Source organism: Canis aureus, chromosome 3 (assembly GCF_053574225.1).
Source record: "Canis aureus isolate CA01 chromosome 3, VMU_Caureus_v.1.0, whole genome shotgun sequence".
Taxonomy (NCBI): Eukaryota; Metazoa; Chordata; class Mammalia; order Carnivora; family Canidae; genus Canis; species Canis aureus.
This window is the reverse complement of record NC_135613.1, coordinates 43763630-43783602: the sequence shown is the minus strand read 5'-3', so window position 1 is coordinate 43783602 and position 19973 is coordinate 43763630. Positions and strand designations below refer to the sequence as shown.

General features: G+C 42.0%; 1 protein-coding gene and 1 pseudogene across 1 annotated transcript in view; both read left to right on the top strand.

The window, feature by feature from the left end:
- The first annotated feature begins 5568 nt into the window (after positions 1-5568).
- The window catches only part of JAK1 (Janus kinase 1), a 155564-nt gene continuing 141159 nt past the window's right edge, over positions 5569-19973 (top strand). The window contains exon 1 of the mRNA XM_077892135.1: positions 5569-5644. The gene's annotated coding sequence lies outside the window, so the exon portion shown is untranslated. The remainder of the gene's footprint in view (positions 5645-19973) is intronic.
- LOC144310741 (proteasome maturation protein pseudogene) lies at positions 5640-10557 on the top strand (annotated as a pseudogene).

Below are 19973 nucleotides of genomic sequence, written 5' to 3'. Positions count from 1 at the left end.
ATGAGCATATGATTTTTCTCCTCTAATCTGTTAATCACATTCATTACATTAATTGATTTTCTAATGTTAAACTAGCCTCCGTTTCTGAGAAATACCCGACTTGGTCATGCATTTTAGTAGTTATGCTAATGAGTGATTATGAGCCTTTTATTTTCCCTTCATGTATGCATTATCTTAATTAGGTTTTGCAGCTAGGTTATAACAGCGTCATAAAATTAGTCACAGAAGGTACCTACTTTTTCTATTCTCTGAAATAGTTTGTGTAAGATTGGAATTACTTGTTACTGCATTGGTTTTAATAAAATTGCTGAATTTCCAAACTTAAGCTACACTGTGAAGCTCTGTACATTCTTCAACATATCTGTGTCAATGCTTTAATATTTAATTATTCAATGGAGGGAGATTGGAGGTATGAGCTCTCTCTCTTTTTTTTTTCCTTATGCGGAAACTGAAGCTAAACAGGTTACATATATGCCTAAAGATCATATCTTTATGTAGGTACTAAATGACCTACCAGAACTTGAATTAAGACTTCTAGGCTCCAAATCATTGTATTTAATGATTCTACTACATTCTCATTGATACTCTCCAGAAGTATTGATATCTTGGCTGCCACGCGTTTACATTTTCTCAAAAAAATTTTTATGGTGTCTCTATTCCTTTGAAGGTATTTCTTGCCGTTGCTTTTCTCCTTTCTTTCTTCTTGCCCCGCTACTTCCTTATTTCTTGTATGCTGGGCTCTCAGAGACAAAAATAGGTTACTGTTTTGTAACAGTAAATATGCTCTGAGTGTCTGAGGGACATTCCTAGAAGTAAGGAGCATGAGCTTTGTAACATCCATTCAGACAGGCTAAGGAGATTTGATTATTCTTTTTGTTTCTCTTAGTTTGCTAGACTATTCATTACCTTTATATTTATACGTCCTACACTTTGCTACTGAAAGTGTTGTCTGTGGACCAGCAGAATTGGCATCTCCTTGGTGGCAAAGCAGGTCCACCCAAGAACCAATAAATCAGAAACTGCATTTTAGCAAGATAGTTTGGTGATTCCTATGGACATTAAAGTTTGAGAAACATTGTCCTATATCACCAATTAGACTATAGGATATTTGAGAACTCCTTATACCTTTTCATAACCCCCAGTTCCAAGCACCATGCCTTATGCAGAGCCACACACTCATGAAATGAAGTCTGTGATCATGATTTTGTAAAACACATGGCAAATCAGAATCCTCAGCTCTGATTTTGACTGTGTCAAGAACTCCATATATCGTTTAACTTCAATAGCCTTTCTATTCAACTTTCAATAGTTTCTCATCGATAAAATGAAGGAGAATAATCACATTTTTTTCTAAAGAACCCTCCTCAAATTCCAAAATGCTACACTATGACTGATAAATATCTTACAATTAACTTAATTAACGTTGATAACAATCAAAATTGTTGAGGTATTTTCTTTGCAAAAAATTCAACATGATACAATGGTGTTGAATAAAATATATATTAAAAAGTATCACTTGCATCCAAATAGGTTGTTATTCTTAAGATCTCAGTTGGAAAAGATAGCTTTGATCAGATGCCTTTTCTCAAGCAACAAAGCAGTGCAATAAAAGGGCCAACACTTTTGTGTTTCTAAAGTTCAGGTTCAGTAGCCTGGTATGATGGCAAACTGGAAATTGCAGTGTGGGAAAACATAGGAAGGGATGCTTTGATTTCATGAACACTATGTAGGATTATCAAACCGAAATTGACATATTATACCTTAGCTGCCTAGAATTTCAAATCTTTCTAGCAATTTTGTATTCATTCTCACCTTCAAGATATCCCAAGTAGAGACAGGGTAGAGATAACAGAGTTAAAAAATAAAAAGATTGCCTCAGTTGAGAGTGTATCTGGTTGACCCACAAAATGGAGACATTTCATAATTTGACCTGCTGTTCTATCACTGGAAACCACCCCCCATCTTCTTGGAGAAGAATTCGTACTTGGATGTTATTGTTCTAACTACATCATAACCATCATTGTGGAAACCATTGTTAACAACCCACAAAAGAATGAAATTTTATTCATGATCACCACTTAAGAGTTTTGATTCCTTCGACCTTAACATCTACTTGTTTGGCAATTCTGTTCCCTAAATTAGACATTTGGTATACTTGGTCAGCCTTGAAACTTCAAAGACAACAAGCTGTCCAGCCATCTGCGCGACTGTCATTGAAGTCCCCTGTGTTCCCACAGATTGCAGCTTGTCTGTTCTGAAAGATGAGCTACAAATCTATTCTGAGCCTGAGCAAAGTATCTGACCAGTCTCAGAGCAACCCTGACAGTTACTCATAAGTCTAGCAGTTCCCATGCAAAACACCAAACACTACTGACGAAAGTAAGGCTCATGGCAAATGGTATCTTCCATACCATTTTTAAAAAATTTTTTATTTATTTATGATAGTCACACACACAGAGAGAGGCAGAGACATAGACAGAGGGAGAAGCAGGCTCCATGCACCGGGAGACTGACGTGGGATTCGATCCCGGATCTCCAGGATCGCGCCCTGGGCCAAAGGCAGGCGCCAAACAGCTGCGCCACCCAGGGATCCCCTTCCATACCATTTTGAAGAAGCACTATTGTTTCTTTCTTTATCCTTATTATTTGCCTGTTTTGTGATTATCTTATGGGGCGAGGTGGGGGAATAAGCCAAAAAATGCCTTGCAAACGTCTTGCCTTGGCATTGTCCAATTCAGCCTGTCACATGCATGTATGGTGTTTGGGAGTCGTTGCTTTGTCCTGCTTGTTTTAGATGGGTAGGAAGAGGGCATAAAGTAAGGATTTGCAGAGGTTACTCCCGAAGGGGTTTTATTTTCCCACAGAGGGCCAAATACACCCATCTCAAAATCAGAGTATTTCAAGTTGAAAGGAGAGCCAAACTCTATTCTTGCTTTCCACATGAATTAGCTAGGTGACCCCGGGCAATGACTTTAACCTCTAAATTTCCTCATCTGCAAAATGAAAGCTTTGGTCTACAGGCAGCTATCCGAATCCCTCCTCCAACTGCTCATTCGTTCCCTAGGCAATCCGTGCCTACTACGTGCCACCAGCGCCTACAACGCTGATTCTTGGGGAGCTCAAACCTGTGCCTCCACTTCTTCACGCGTTCGCTCCTCATCCTCCTTCAAAACCGGGTCCTGAATTCTCCAAGTGAATCGAAACACCTTTTCTTTTTTTTTTTTTGTCTGAAAATACACACCGCGGGGGGGGGGGGGGCTAGGGGAGGGGGGTGATAAGAAACGTGGCGATCGCAGTCAACCTACAGGGCTCGCGGGCTGGTCTTTCTTTGCAAAGGGCACGCTCTGCTCTGCGTGGTAAAGGGCTCCCCAGCCTCGCGGAGAAACAGGACTGAGAGGGCGCCGGGGTCAGCGTGGGACACCGGCCGCTGCTTTCTCGGCGGAGGCAACCTGGGAAACATTTCTGGGCTCCGTCCGAGTCACGCGGCAATTCCACGGCAGGAATTGTGCAACCGGGCGAGTCGGGCGGGGGCCGGGGTGGAAAGAAGCGGGGGAGGGCTGCCACCGGGGCCAACTTTCCTCCTCCCTAGGGAACCGTGGGGCCAGACGGCGCGGCCGGGCCGGCGGGGCTCCGGGGGGCCCCAAGCCCGGGCCAAGACGGCCTCGCCCCGCTGCAGGGCGCCCCCGCGCGCGGCCCCGGGGACTCCGCCGGCGGGAGTGGGGGGTGGGGAGAGGGGGGAGCGGGGGCGGCGGGCGCGGCGGGCGCGGCGGCGGCGGGGAAGTCCGGGCCCCGACTTTCGGTTAGAGCACGCGGGCTGCCGGGCGCCGCGCCCCGCCCCCGCCCCCGCCCCCGCCCCCGCCCCCGCCGGCCGCGCTTTCGGACGGTGACGCAGCCGCCCGCGTCCGCAGAAGTCGGCGCGGAAGCCGGGAAGCTCCCGGGGCCGCCGCAGCCTCCCGCCGCCCCCGCGCCCCTCCCCCCGCGGCCCGCGCCTGCGCCTGCGTCTGCGCCTGCGCCGGGGCCGCCCGGGAGCCCGGGGTGGGGGGGTGGGGACGCGCTCTCTGCGCGCATCCTCGCCGACGCACCTTCGGTCGGGTTCGTGGCTCCTGTCCCTGTCCTAGCGACGTGCGTGCCAGCATTAGTCACTTAGAGGTGAGGACACAGGCCCCAAAACGTCAAGTTACGTGCTTGAAGTCACACAGAAGGCAGCAAATCCAGCTCTGTCTGGACACAGCGACGTCCCGTGTCTCTCGGATCAGCCCCCGGTTTGCGTTCCAGGTAACAGGTGGGACGAGGGAACTGCGAGGCGGAGCCCCTCCTCTGGGGCAGCGGGGGCTGCTCTGCTTCTGGCTGCTGCTCGCTTTGGCCCAAGGTGTCGTCGAGGTATTTTTCTCCGTGCGTATCACGCAGTGAGCAAAGTCGGAAAGCGTTTCGCAGACCTTCTGCCCCTACTTTCAAACCATATGCTGGGATCCAGGACACCTAACGTAAGAGAGTTGTTGGAGGATTAAATAAGACCGTGTTTGCACGGGTGCTGGCACCTCGAGGATCCTCAGTACCTGTTAATTGTCTCTTCTTTTTGCAGCGACCCCGGGGACATCTGGGCACCCCCCCCCCCTTCTAACACTGCAGAGGGGACGCAGTCATTTTAGGTCAGTACCCTCTCGGACAGATGAGAGATTTAGTCCACTCAAGGGGAAGATCACTTACCCCCATCTCCATCTAATTAGTGACAGAAGGCGAGCTAGGGGGCCCTGTCCTTTGGAAGCGTGCAAGGGCTCTTGCCACCTCACCCGCTTTTTCCTTCCAGAAGCTCTGAGGCCAGAATGTGACTTGACTTCCTCGGAGACCTGATGACAGTGATGTGGGCAGGGACCTCCGGGAAGGAGGAAGTCAAGTCACCCGGTTCACAGCTGGCCTGTCTGCCACCCCGTCCAGAGGGACCCAGCACCTCAGGCTTGCAGCCAGCCCTACAGGCCTGGCCCTCTTTCCTGGCTAGGACTGGGCCTCTTTTGGTGGAACTACAGCCCAGTAAGAGAGAGAGAGAGAGAGAGTGTGTGTGTGTGTGTGTGTGTGTGTGTGTGTGCTGGGGGCAGAAAAGGGGGTGGCTTCTGGCTCAGGAGGGTCCAAATAAATGTAAATGAGGGTAGGAAGAAATATGCTGACTTTTGGATTTTTTCTTGGATGGGACAGACTCCTTCCATGGCAAATGGCTTCGGGGTCAATGCAAAATTTTGAGAGGAATTTATCTTGAATAGTGAAACATACTAATGCAAGTTTTCTAACATCATCAAGTCTTGGGGACTGTTTGGGCTTTTTAGTCAGCACTGGAGCAGCTGTTTTTCCCTTCCAAGCCTCTATTTTGTGAAATGAGGCTAAAATACCTGGGCAGCCCTTTCCCTTGGGCACCCTGGAATGCTGGGACTATGAATGGCATCTCAGAAGAGCTAGAGCTCCAAAGGGCAGTTGGACCATGAAAGGACAGGACTCTCTCCTTTGAAAACAAAGTGCTCCTTTTTTAATCACAAAAACAATTAGTATTTATTGTACAAAGTTTTGTTTTGTTTTGTTTTTCAGAATCAGAAAGAAGAAAAGGATTGAAATCCCACACCAAGGAAACCATTGTTGACAATGTATAGCCTTAAATGTAAGCAGACTGAACGGCTTTTTTCCTTGAACAGCCTTTTTTTCTTGAATAAAATATCGTGACATGCTACTAAATATTTTCCATATATGTATTAAATGGGTACTTAGTATTCCATTACGTATTTATTTAGCTAAAGTCCAGTTGAAGGATTAAAATTGTGTCCTGGATTTTGCTATTAAAACAGCAATGAAGTGTGAGCCTTGTAGCTAAATCTTTGAGCACATTCTCAATTATTTATATAGGTAAATTTCCTAAGTGTGTTGTTTCTGGGTCCAGGAGTAAAGGTTGCTCTACAGTGACCTTTTAAGCTTGATTCTCTCTACCCTATCCCCACCCAGTGTTTTCCCAGACTTTCTGTACCATTTTTTCACCAAGAATTTATTGAACACTCATCACATGACAGCCACAGCTTGATACAGAAATGAATATTTGTAGCACAAGGTGCATAAATGTCAGAGAAAGCTTTGGGTAGTCAGATGCCCAATTTGAAGAGGGTCTTAAAAAACCCGCTGAGTTTTTTTAAAACATTCAATTTAATTAACATATAGTGTATTACTAGTTTCAGAAGTAGAATTTAGTGATTCATCAGTTACATATGACACCAAGTGCTCATTTACATCAAGTGTCCTCCTTAATGCCTATCACCCAGGTGTCCCATCCCCCCAACCCCATCCTCTCCAGCAACCCTGTTTGTTTCCTATAGTTAAGAATTTCTTAGAGTGGGCACCGGTGGCTCAACGGTTTAGCACTGCCTTCAGCCCAGGGCATGATCCTGGGGACCCAGGATTGAATCCCATGTCAGGCTCCCTGCATAGAGCCTGCTACTCCCTCTGCCTGTTTCTCTCTCTCTCTCTCTCTCTGTCACTCACTCACTCACTCATGAATGAATGAATAAATAATAAATAAATAAATAAATAAATAAATAAATAAATAAATCTTTAAAAAAAAAAAGAGTCTTTTATGGTTTGTCTCCTTCTCTGATTTTGCCCTGTTTTATTTTTCCTTCCCTTCCCCTATGTGCATCTGTTTTGTTTTTAAAATTCCCCATATGAATGAAATCATGTGACATTTGTCTTTCTCTGACTTATTTTGCTTGGCATAATACCCTCTAGTTCCATCCACATCTGCAAATAGCAAGATTTCATTCATTTTGATGGCTGAGTAATATTCCATTATACATATCTGTCAATGGACATCTGAGCTCTCTCCATAGTTTGCTATTTTGGGCATTGCTGTTATAAACGTTGGGCTACATTTGCCCCTTTGAATCACTATGTTTGTATCCTTTGGAAAAATACCAAGTAGTGCAATTACTGGGTCATAGGTAGCTCTATTTTTAACTTTTTGAGGAACTTCCACACTGTCTTCCAGAGTGGCAGCACCAGTTTCCATTCCCACTAACAGTGCAAGAGGGTTCCCCTTTCCCCATGTCCTCCCCAACATCTGTTGTTTCCTAAGTTAATTTTTGTCATTCTGACTGGTGTGAGGTGGTATCTCGTCTTGGTTTTGATTTATATTTCCCTGATGCTGAGTGATGTGGAGCATCTTTTCACATGCCTGTTGGCCACGTGTAGTTCTTTTTGAAGAAATATCTGTTCATGGCTTCTGCCCATTTCTTGAAAAACCAGTTGAGTTTTTCTCACCAGTGGATTTTAGGTGAGAGGAGGTTAGTGAGGAGTATTGAAAAAGAAAGAGAGGAACAATGAAAGGGTCAGGGGGAGTTTTCTGTACAGAAGCATGGTGGCCTAAGAGCCTGGTACGTGTTCATATAACTTGGGAAAATTGTGAGTTGTCTTGTGTGTTTGTACTGAGAGTAGACTTGGGAAGAATAGTGATAGAATGAGAAAAAAATTAGCCTGTTACGTTATGCTAGAAAGCTTTGACCTTATTAACACAGTAAAAAGAGAAAGTTATTTATGGAGCCTCCTAGGTCATGCTGAAATTGGATCTTCCCACTTAACCTACTGAAGAACCCTGTCTTCATTAGACCCTCAAAATCATTCTGAGGGAGAAAAAACAAAAGATCGGAAATTTTGCAAAGGAAATATCCCAAAGGAATGCAGTGGAAACTGCAAAGAACCAACCAAATTCAGGAGTAGTAAGTACTATGTCCATCATGCTGAAGAGTGTGCTGTAGTAATCATTAGTAAATTTGGTCATGAGTAACTTTCTCTTCTCTACTTTAAAGAGAATGGCCTCAGTGGTAGTCCATGCCTAGAGATTATTTCAGTCTCCTATCAGGAAAACAAATCCTAGATTAATAAATCTAAAAACACGTAGCATAGATTTTAGTATGTGAAGGCCCTTTGTAAACTGTAAAGTAGTGTTCAATGAAAGATGTATTTCTGGAAGGAGATTTAATAAAACTTTTACTTATAGACAAGGAGTCTAAAACTTCTTAAATTCTGTATCCAATCTCCTTTTGCACTGAGTTTTTAATTTCTATCATTTTTTTTTTCTTAGAAGTTCTGAGACTTCTAAGACAACTCTGAATATATTGTCTCTTGTTTCTTGCTCATATCTACCAGCTTTCATTTCTTGAAACAAAGGTTCAAAGTTAAACTAATCTGTCCCCTAGCCTCTCGGCCTCCATCAGCAGGAAAAGTGATGGATCTCTGGTAAAACCTGAACTTCAGCTAAGAACATTCCTTCCCTACCCCTCACATAAGCATTGAAGAGGGAAGCCTAGGACTCTGTAAGCTCTTGAGAAGAGACCCCCTCCCACCAGAAGGGTCTTATCACCACCATCTAGCATTCCAATTCCATTTTGCCTATGTCACTGTTTATGTCAAGAAGCAGAAACTCTCAGATCATCCCTCATACACAAAACCCCCATGTGACCCTAAGGACAGTGAGATACTCTAGTATTTTATATCTCTCTCCTAGCTTTTCTCCCCACTGCCTGCCATACTATATATTTTATTAGTCTCCTTCTTCTAAAATGTAATCTCCTTAAGAGCCAGGGTATTTGTTTTGTTAGCTGCTTTGTCTTCAGAGTTTAGAATATTATCTGGCAAGTAGAAGGTATTAAAAAAAAAAGAATATTTGTTGGGTGAATTAATATTAAACCTTCTTGAAACGGAAGTGAGTGGCGGGGCCGGCTGACAGTAACAGGGATGAAAGGCTGTTCACAGAGCAAGTGAAGATGAATGCCAGAGGATTTGGATCTCAGCTAAAGGACAGTATTCCAGTTACTGAACTTTCAGCAAGTGGACCTTTTGAACAGCATGATCTTCGAAAAGGTTTTCCTTGTGTGAAAAATGAGCTATTATTGCCCAGTCATCCTCTTGAATTAACAGAAAAAATTTCCAGCTCAACCAAGATAAAATGAATTTTTCTACACTAAGAAACATCCAGGGTCTATTTGCTCCACTAAAATTACAAATGGAATTCAAGGCAGTGCAGCGGGTTCAGTGTCTTCAATTTCTTCCAAGCTCAAACCTTTCACTAGATAATTTGAGAGGTAATGATGAGACTATTGGATTTGAAGATATTCTTAATAGCCCATCACAAAGTGAACCACACTTTGGGAGAACCACACTTGATGGTGGAGTATAAACTCGGTTTACTGTGATCTGTTGTGCTGTTCATGAAAATAGAGGGGCTGCATGTTGTTTATAGTCATCTTTATTTTTTAAAAGATTTTATTTATTTATTCACGAGAGACACAGAGAGAGAGAGAGAGAGAGAGAGCCAGAGACACAGGCAGAGGGAGAAGCAGGCTCCATGCAGGGAGCCCGATGTGGGACTGGATCCCTGGTCTCCAGGATCACGCCCTGAGGCAAAGGCAGGGGCCAAACTGCTGAGCCACCCAGGGATCCCCCATTCTTCCTGCATTTTTTGAGCAGGGTGACTCCTTGTGTGTCCAGGTCCAGAGAAGTAAATAAAATTCAAAATGGCATAATAGCTAGGGACCACAGCTTTGCAGCATGAATTGTGATAGTGCCTGGAAGTTCATCCTTCCCCTAGACTTTCCCATCCCACTTAGAGGTCAAGAGGCCAAACTCCATTCCGTGCCCTGACTTCTATTCTACTGTGGCTTCACCCTGCTCTTAACCGAGGTTTATATACAAGAGAGAAAAATATCTAACTTAAAAAGATGCAGTCTTAACTCTGTTTTATTTCTTTAATACCATAGTCCATAGTATCTTATTTCTGATTCCTTTTATTATTTATAAATCTTCTCTTGAGAATATTTTCTGTTTACTGGAAGTTTTAAAGATCAGATCCTCCCAGGTTCAATGCTGCCAGCAAAGGCAGAGCGACCTTTTATCGTTACTTTAATCTTCAGGAGGGCATGAGGGTCTGAGCCTCAGCTCCTCATCTCAAATTTTTGTCAATTCTGAGAATGGGCCTTTAAGAGATGAACTCACATTGTCCAAGCTTATCATATGTATAAAATGATTTATAAATCTAGAATGTTGATATATCACATATGTGATCTTAGCAAGTTCCACTAGAAAATAAGTTCCACAAAAGGCAAAGTCAGTTCTCTGCTATATCCCCAACTGATAGTTCAGTGTGCTATGTGTTAGGTGCTCAGCAAATATTTGAATGCATGGTTTAATCCCTAATTGTCAGTTTTCTTTCTATAATTAAAGTACCATATATCTGATTGATTGTTTTGAGAATTTTGAGAGCTAATTTATAAGCATTTAGCATGGTATGTGCTACAAAGTAAGCATTCAGTAAATTTCTTATCAAAGATTACTTATCTAGGGCAGCCCCGGTGGCGGTGGCACAGTGTGGTTTAGCTCCGCCTGCAGCCCAGGGTGTGATCCTGGAGACCTGGGATTGAGTCCCACATCAGGTTCCTTGCATGGAGCCTGCTTCTCCTTCTGCCTGTGTCTCTGCCTCTCTCTCTGTGTGTTTGTGTCTCTCATGAATAAATAAATAAAATAAAATAAAAAAAAGAGGTAAAAGATCTGTACTATATCTGTATTTTTAAAAAATTACTTATCTATTAAGTTTTTATTTTGTTTTTTACTTATTTTACTTGAAATGAAACAACAATTATAGTTGCTACAAATATTTGTTTTACTTCTCACCCGTTTGGGGGGAAATTAGTTTGAAATATAAAAATGTGTTTTGAATACTCACTGTGTGGGTTACAAACACAATGTTTGTGCCACATAGAAACTGTTAATCCAGTGAAGGAGATAGACTTACAACATGACTGTATATAATACAAGGCTGCTTATGGAGCTATAGAAAAAGCACAGAGCTGGGTGCATCCTGAGGAAGGGGAGTCCAGCTGGCAGGAGGGTATAATGTCTGTTTGCTAACAAACTGAAGCTTATGATGAACAGGAAAGCATATTCCTGATGCATAAAAGAAAAGTGATGGTTTAGGGGTGCCTATGTGGCTCAGTCGGTGAAAGCATCCAATTCTTAGTTTTGGCTCAGGTCATAATTTCAGGATCATGGGATTGAGCCCTGCCTCAGGCTCTGCACTCAGCTCAGAGTCTGAGATTCTCCCTCTACCTCTGCCCTTCTTGGTCGTCATTTCTTTCTCTCACAAATCTTAAAAAAAAGAAAAGTGATATTTAAAAGATAGTTTAATTTTTAAAAGGTTATGGTTAATGTAAATTTTGTTTTCATTGCCTCATATTCTAATTCTTCATTTATAATCCATATAGAGTGTTGTGTGGCAACTCAGAATTAATCAGATTGTTTAATCAGTTGAAATACTGTTTTTCAAACTATTTTAGACACATTTTGATCTGTGTTCTACCAACAATAATATAGTTCTACCAAGTGACATCCTTTCATTGTATAAAAATAAAACTAAAAATTAAAAAATATACATATATAAATATATATATTTTTGTAATTTATAATCACACTATCCTTTGGCAAGTGGAGAAGGAGATCAATAGAGGTGTAGGTGTCTCCTCCATGTGCCAAGGTACAGACATGCGTTTCCTTGTCGTCCCTTTCTGTGCAGCAGCTTTCTTTCCTGTTCCTCATTATACTGGAAATATGGCCTTCTTTGCATTTCCAGTTGTATTAGATTCCCCCCCCCCCGTTTTTTTTTTTTTTTTTTTTTTTTTTCAGATTTCCCCATTTTGGGAGACTTTAGCTCTTGAGCTGATTTCTAACAACCCAGTCTTTTTAGATCTTCAAATTTCTCAAGAGTAGCTGGACTTTTATGTGAAATCAGCAATTTTTAAATGTTGGCAACCAATTGAGACTTACTTGTTTTTTAAAGTGCAGAATAACAACAAAAAATCACCAAGGGCCATATATGGGCTTCAGTCTATCAGTTTATAATCTCTGTTCTAAACAGGATAAGCAATCAACCCATCAATCAACTCATGTGTGTTCTATGTATGTAATGTAGAATACATTTTGCTAGAATGCATCCATTAGATACAATACTCCCAGATTTGGAGAGAAAAGGCCAACTTTAGATTTTTAAAAAATTTTCTTTATAAATGTACGTGTCTAGGTTTTTTTGTTCGGGAAATATGGTCCCTGTACCTACAATATGAGGAAATATAGGGCATAGTCCCAGCTATCATGGATTTTTTACATTCTGTGTGGTAATAGAATATGAGATGGACTGAAATATCAAGAGATTTAAAGAAAGAAGAACACCCTGAAATTTACTAGCTCAATCTGAGTCTGCTTTAAAGGGAACTAGCTTGGGGAGCCTGGGGAGCCACATGGCTCCATCTCTCACACCATAAGTTCCATGCTTAACCAAACCGGGGTGTCTCAGTCAGTTAAGCACCTGCCTTTGGCTCAGATCATGATCTCAAGGGTCCTGGGATCGAGCTTTGTGTTGGGCTCCCTGCTCAGCAGGAAGTCTGCTTCTCCCTCTCTTTCATTCCTGCCCCACCCCACCCCACTCGTGCTCTTTCTCTTTCTCAAATAAATAAGATCTTTAAAAAAAAAAAAAAAAGGAATAAAGGAATAAGGAAGAGATAGTGTTTGTGCTTCCGTAATTGGGAAAATTCTAACCAAGCACAGTGTTGCATGACTATCCAAAGGGTGCCTTCAGTAATTATTTTGAAGGAAATACAAAAGATCAATGTCCCTTTCCTTTTGGTTTGTTCATTTCTTACAAACCAAAGGCAACCTGAAAGATTTTCTAATTTATAAAAGGCTCAACAAATGTAATCATTTTTACATAACAAAAGGAAGGGGGAAAATCCAAGTTATTAGGGGAAATATTTGAGCTGATATACTCTTGTATGTTATTCTCTTTAATTACCTTCTCATCATTAAAGGATTGCTTTTTTTAACCAACAAAAAATAAATGTGCACAGGTACATCAAGATTTTAAAATATGTATAGGCTTCTCATGTTGAAAAGTGTCACTGAAATCGACTATCTGTATTCTCCTAAAACCAAGGCTATTAAATCTATTATAGGGCATTTCACTGGCGTCTGATTGTTTGAAGGGGCTATAGGGAAACTGATGACATTAAGTAAGATAGATTATGGATCACATTCAACTCTCATCTCTCCATGGGCCTGACAGGCATATAGCTTGCATTATTGCTAATGGGAGTTTTGAGCATAAGCCTTTGTGTACTTAAGAGTTTACCATTAAAAAATCTATCAATTTCCTAATCCTTGCAGTACAATGCAAATGGGCTTTAACTTTAGGTGTGACTTGTTAATTGGTTGACAACAGCCTCATTGTAAGTGATTGACATCCAACAAGTTCTTTTTCCTTCTTTTCTGCCCCTTTTTAGTTCCAGAACCAAAAAGCATTTATCAGCAACCTAGAATAAAGACAACAGGAGGAGACCTTGGTTACTTATGTAGACTTAAAACAGCAATGCAGGAATCTAGATAGGGTTATGTTTGCAGTACTTCAGGAATTACCAGGCATAGTCACACGTATGGTGTCACACTGAATCTCACTGCAATTCTGTCTTGAGAGTAGGTTAGTCTTAGACTGGGTAGATACAATGAAATACCATAAGTTGGGTAGCTTATAAACAGTAGAAATTTATCTCTTACGGTTCTAGAGGCTGAAAATCTGAGATCAAGGTGCCAAGCTGTTCAGGTCCTAATGAGAACTCTCTTCTGGGTAGCAAACTGCCAGCTTCTCATTGTGTCCTCATGGGGCAGAAACAGGGCTCTAGCCTCATGACCTAAGTATCTCCTCAAAGTCTCCCCTTCTAATGCCTTCATATTAGGGGTTAAGATTTCAACATGAATTTGGTAGGGGGGCAGGTAACACAAACATTTCATTTGTTGCAGTTGGGCCACCTATTACACCCATGTAGACTGATTATCAGAGTTACGTTCAAATTTCTTATCCAGTGTCACAAAGCTTGCACATATGAAAACCAGGACTGGAACCTCAACTTCTTTTGGCAAGAAGTCCAGTGCTTTTTGCAGGGCCCCAAATTGCTTCTCAATCTTTCAGTTTCACAAGTGTTTCTTAGGGCCCATTTCATCAGATTCTAAGAATGGCAACAGTGCACGACATTACTACCTCCTCTCAGAGGACTTAGAGTTTATTTGACCAAAGTTTGGGTACATGGCTATATCATCAATTATATTTTCATGAAGTGTTTTCAGAGTGTAGAGAAAGGAGAAATTGCGGGCTGTTCATTGGGGGAAATCTCATGCAGGAGGCCTATGGGCTTTCATGGATGCTCTACAACAAATAAAGTAACTAAGGAGTTAACCCCTTTGAGCCTGTGTTGGCCACTGTGTGAGGTACCTTTTCATACTTTCCCTCATTTAGACATCATCATAATCCTCTGAAGGAGGTGTTATTACATGCCACTTTGGAGATTAAAAAAATCAGTGCTTGCAGGGGTGGAAGGCCTACTTGTCCAAGTCACTACAGTAGAGACAGAGCCAATGTTGAACATATGTTGAAACCAATGTTGAACACCAATGCCCCAACTCTTAACCACTATGGTACATGATTTTATACTCAGTAGATTTAAGAATCTGACTTTTTTACAAATGTATGTAAAAATGCATCTAGGCCTCTAAAGCAAAAAAGCAATTGGAGTTCCCCGTTTCCTTGACATGTTGGCAGACCTGTGGAACAAGAACAGAAAGGGGGGATTTATTAGGTTCCAAACTCTCACTTTATAAAACAAAGTTCTGGCCCACACAGGAATACCCTGAAGCTTCAAGATGACAGTGAAAAAGCCAAGGAGTCAGACATTCTGCCAAACTTAGCAAAACAAAACAAGAGAGTATGAGCAAAGAGGACATTAAGGGATTAGGACAATAAGGGCTGGTCCAAATCTTTTAAGGAGACCCAGCCTTCATGGCCTAATACTTGGGGGATAATCCACCAGTGGAAGTTGAGATGCCACAGCTTTGTTCTAACCCCTGACGGAGGTGATCCAGGAGAAAGCTCATCTCCCTGTATAAGTGTCTAGAGCTATCAAATAAGGTTTACCCATGCTTTCTAGAAACTTTCTTCAATGTACTTTTTATATATACATACTTACAACACAAACATATTTTTGTACTCCTTTTAAAGTCTTTCCCCTAATGCCCTACGTACTACCTCAGCAGTTTTTGTCACCACAGTAGTGGTTGGCCAGCATAGAGTGCTGGTTGGTGTGTGTTTATCCACAGGTATTGGCAAGTATACAACACGGAAGGAAAAGGCTTCAAGCAGTTGGGAGAGAGGTCGGCAACATTAGGTCACTGGACTCAAAGGCGGATAAGAAGATGCTGAGAGATTTAGTGGAGGGTTGACAAGAACAGTTTTAATTAGTTGTGCTTTTTTTAAAAAAATGTGGTAAAATATATACAACACAAAATATGCCATTTTAACCATTTTTAAGTGTATGGCTCAGTGACATTAATTATTGAAAATGTTGTGTGACTACTACCATGATCTATTTCCAAAACTTTTCCATCACCCCAAACAGAAACTCCATATCCATCAAGCCAAAATGTCCCATTCCTCCTTCCTCCAGCCCCTGATAAACTCATGCGCTTTCTGCCCCTATGAATTCATCTATTTTAGAAATCGTATGAATATACGGAATATAGGAATATATGACTTCATATATATTCCTATATTTCACACAATATCTGTTCCACTGTGACTGGCTTCTTTCGAGGTTCATCCACGTTGTAGCATATCAGAACTTGATGTCAGAACTGTAGTATCAGAACTTCATACCGTTTCATGGCTGAATATTCTATTGTATGTAGCTACCACATTTTGTTTATCCATTTATTTGCTGATAGACACTTGGATTATTTCTACCTTCCAGCTATTGTAAATAAAGCTGCAATGAACCCTGGCTTACAAGTGTCTGTTTGAATCCTTCTTTTCAATTCTTTTGTGTATGTATATATATCAGGAGTGGAATTGCTGGGTCATGGATAATTCTATGTGTAACTTTTTGAGAAACTACTTTCCACAGGGACAGCACCATTTTACATTCCCACCAGCAGGGGATGAGGGTTCCAGTCTCTCCGTATCCATGCTAATACTGGTTAATTCCGTTTTCTTTTTATAGCCATCCTTGTAGGTGTGAAGCGGTATCTCATTGTGGTTTTGAGTTGTATTTCCTAATGACTAATGACATTGAGCATTTTTAATGCAAGTACTGGCCATTTGTATATCTTCTTTGGATAAATGTCTATTCAAGTACTTTGCTCATTTGTTAATTGAGTTGTTTGTTTTAGGTTGAGCTGTAGGAGTTCTTAGGTATGTTGCATATTAAACCCTTATCAGATATATGATTCGCAAATATTTTCTCCCATTCCGTGGGTTGTCTTTTCACTTTTTAAAAATATTAGCACAATTTTACTTCAACTTTTTTTCTGCTTATAAAAAAACTTCTGACCAAGCTGATATGTAAAAGGCTAACAGCTGTTGTCTAAAGGCAATGTGGAAGCCATGAGGCTGTCCCTCAGACATGAGGCACTGTGTAAAATCTCCCCCACACTGGGGCCCAAGGCAGGTGAAGGGGGTAGAACTCTACCTTTAGGGTTGGTGGCCCCAGCCAGGAGCCCAGGTTCCCCCTCCCTTGTCCAAATCCCCGTTTTGTGGTAGATGGGACTCTGCCAAGCTGACAGCTTGGAACTCCCAAGCTGCTTGAATGTTTGGGTGTGTTAGGGGAAAATGCTGTGGTTTCAAGATGGCCCACGTGCCAGCCCTCAGAGAACCTCAGCCAGTACCCTCTTCCCACTTTAGAGAGCCGACCTCCTGTCTGGCTGGGGCCTGGCTGGGCCTTAGAATGGGAGGCAGCCTTTCACCTCAGCATCCTTCCCTCTCATCACAACCCCCATGCCCTGGAATTTTTGGTGTCATGGGCCTCATGTAATGTCAGGTGCTGCGGAAGCCTACCAATACCTCTGAGGCAGACAGTGAGGGGTGGCCCCTGACCCCTGGAGCTCTGGGATGCCTATACATTATGTTTATTTCCAGACTGTGGTCCACTGCAGGGAGAGGTGGGTCAAGCAAGGTGCTGGGAGCCTCAACCCTGTAGTGTGTGTATGTGGCAGAGAGGAAGTTGAAGGATAGAAGGAGGGACAAGGAATCATGAGGACAGGGTCGGGGCTGAGTGAGAGTGAGGAAGGAACTTGCCCTGAATGTTGCCGCTGTGGCCCATCTGAAACAGAACTCTGTTCCAAGGGAGACCCTTTGGATCAGCTCAGCTGGGTAACCACCCAGGGCATGGGTAGGCTAGGCTGAACTTGGGCCACAGTATTGAAGAATGATTGTGCAGGGGTCCTGGGTACAGACAGGATGTGGTGATATCTGGGCTCTGCATGATGCCAGCGCCTGGCCAACAGAAGGTAAAGCAGCACTCTTTGGAGTGGCCCATGGGGTCCAGGTTGGACAGGCAGGCAGACTGGCTTATGGACAGGAGCAGCACTGTCCACTTTTGGGGGTGGTAGGTGGTTCCAGATCATCTATTATTCACGAAGCCCTAGCTATAGTCCAAAGCTTCAGGATTTTTTTTCCCCTCTATCAGAAGCAAGTGCAGTGTTCATTCCTTAGTTCCTTTAGCTTTGGCTGTAGCAGGATGTCCTTCTCGGTCCAATCGGCAAAGAGCATTTGGCATATGGTGTGATTGTCCAGGTCCTTCATAATGTTATGGTTCACCTACAGCATCTGACTGATGCCCATTCCTCCCATGGTCACACCAATAGACTTCACCATCTTGATGACAGGGTTGGATTTCTTGTCTGGACAGATGGCAAACTTCCCTTTGCCTGGGTAGACTAGCAGCCAGTTTGAGCCCTGGAACTCACTCAATGATGTCTCTAATCTTCTCGTTTTCTGGGTCCTGGGACATCTTTCCCTCTAGTGGGAAACTTGGGATGGATGCCTTTGAAGAAATGCTTGATGACCAAATCCACTAAGCCCTTGTCATGGCTGGAGATAAGTATACAGCACAAATGACCAGGTTTTTTTTTTTAATTTTTTTTTAAGATTTTATTTATTTATTCATGAGAGACACGGAGAGAGAGAGAGGCAGAGACACAGGCAGAGGGAGAAGCAGGCTCTATTCAGGGAGCCTGACGTGGGACTTGATCCTGGGTCTCCAGGATCACACCCTGGGCCGAAGGCAGCACTAAACTGCTGAGCCACCTGGGCTGCCTGGTTTTGGTGGATTTGAATCAACAAGTAGATATGCTGGCCAATGGGAAGGCCTAGAATGTGATGGGACCATAGCAACATGAAGCAGAACCACTGGGTACTATGGCCAGTGTTCTTATTGATGAGCCACAGTGGATACTTGATGTCCAGGTTTCTAAGGGTTATGGCTGGGGCCCAGTACTGGATAGCTGGGAAGGCTGTAGAGGAACCAGACTGAAGAGAGCTCCACATGCTCCCTATGCTCAGCTGGGCCCTGTGGTAGTGGCTGCTGCCCAGGCCAAGTTGGGCTGCCTCTTTTCACTTTTATAATAATGTCCTTTGATGCACAGTTTTTAAAAAGTTTTTAATTTTAAGTCCAATTTAACTATTTTTTCTCTTTTCTTGCTCATACTTTTGGTGTCATATCTAAGAATCCATTGCCAAACCCGGATCACTAAGATTTACCCCTATATTTTCTTCTAAGAGTTCTTTGGTTCCATTTTGAGTTATTTTTTATATGTGATATGAAGTAGGGATCCAACTCCATTCTTCTGCATGGGGAAATCCAGTTATGCCAACATTTTCTTCTGAAAAGACTAATCTTCCCCCTCATTGAATGAACTTGATGCCTTTGTGGAAAATCAATTGGCCAAAAATGTATAGGTTTATATCTGTGCTTTTAATTCTATTCCATTGGTCTATATGTCTGTCCTTGTGCCAATATAGCACTGTTTTGATTACTGTAGCATTGTAGTAAGTTTTGAAATCAGGAGTCGTGAGTCCTCCAACTTTGATCTTTTTTTAAGATTGTTTTATGTATTCTGGGCCCCTTGCAATCCCACGTGAACTGGAGAATAGGTTTTTTTTTTCATTTCTGCAGTAAAGGCTGTTGGAATTTTGAAAGAAATTGTGTTGAATCTCTAAACCACTATAGGGAGTATTGCTATCTTATTATCACTATTAAGTCTTCCAAAGCATGAACATGGATGTCTTTCCATTTATAGCCATACCTCAGAAATAGTGTGTGTTTGGTTCCAGACCACCACAATAAAGTGAATATCATGATAAAGCAAATAAAATGATTTTTTTATTTCCCAGTGCAAATAAAAGCTATGTTTACACTATATTGTAGTCTAGTAACATGTCTAAAGCACACCAATGTACATACCTTAATTAAATAACACTTTATTGCTATAAGATGCTAACCATCACCTGAGCTTTCGGTAAGTTGTAATCTTTTTGCTGGTAAGGGGTCATGTCTTGATGTTGATGCCTGCTGACTGATCAAGGTGGTGGTTGCTGGAGGTTGGATGGCAATGATAATTTCTTAAAATAAGATAACAATGAAGTTTGCTGCATCAATCTCTTCCTTTGATGAGCAATTTCTTTTTAGCATGTGATGCTGTTTGATAACATTTTATCCACAGGATTTTTTTCTTTGAAAATTGGAGTCCATTCTCTGTTACTGCTTTATCGTTTCTTAGGGGGAAAGCTTTCAGTCTTTTATTACTCTGGGTTTTTCATAAATGCCCTTTATCATGTTAGAAAAATTCCCTTTTATTTCTAGTTTTCTGAGTGTTTTTATCACAAAAGACTGTTGGATGTTGCCAAATGCCTTTTTTTTTTTTTTTTTTTTTTTTTTGCAACAACAAGCTAGGAAATGATCCTAGGTCTTTGGTTTTGTTCTTGTTTTTGTTTGTTTGTTTTTACCTTCGTTCTAGTAATGTAGTTTATTACATTGATTTTCTTATGTTGAACTACTCTTGTATTCCTGAGATAAATCCCGCCT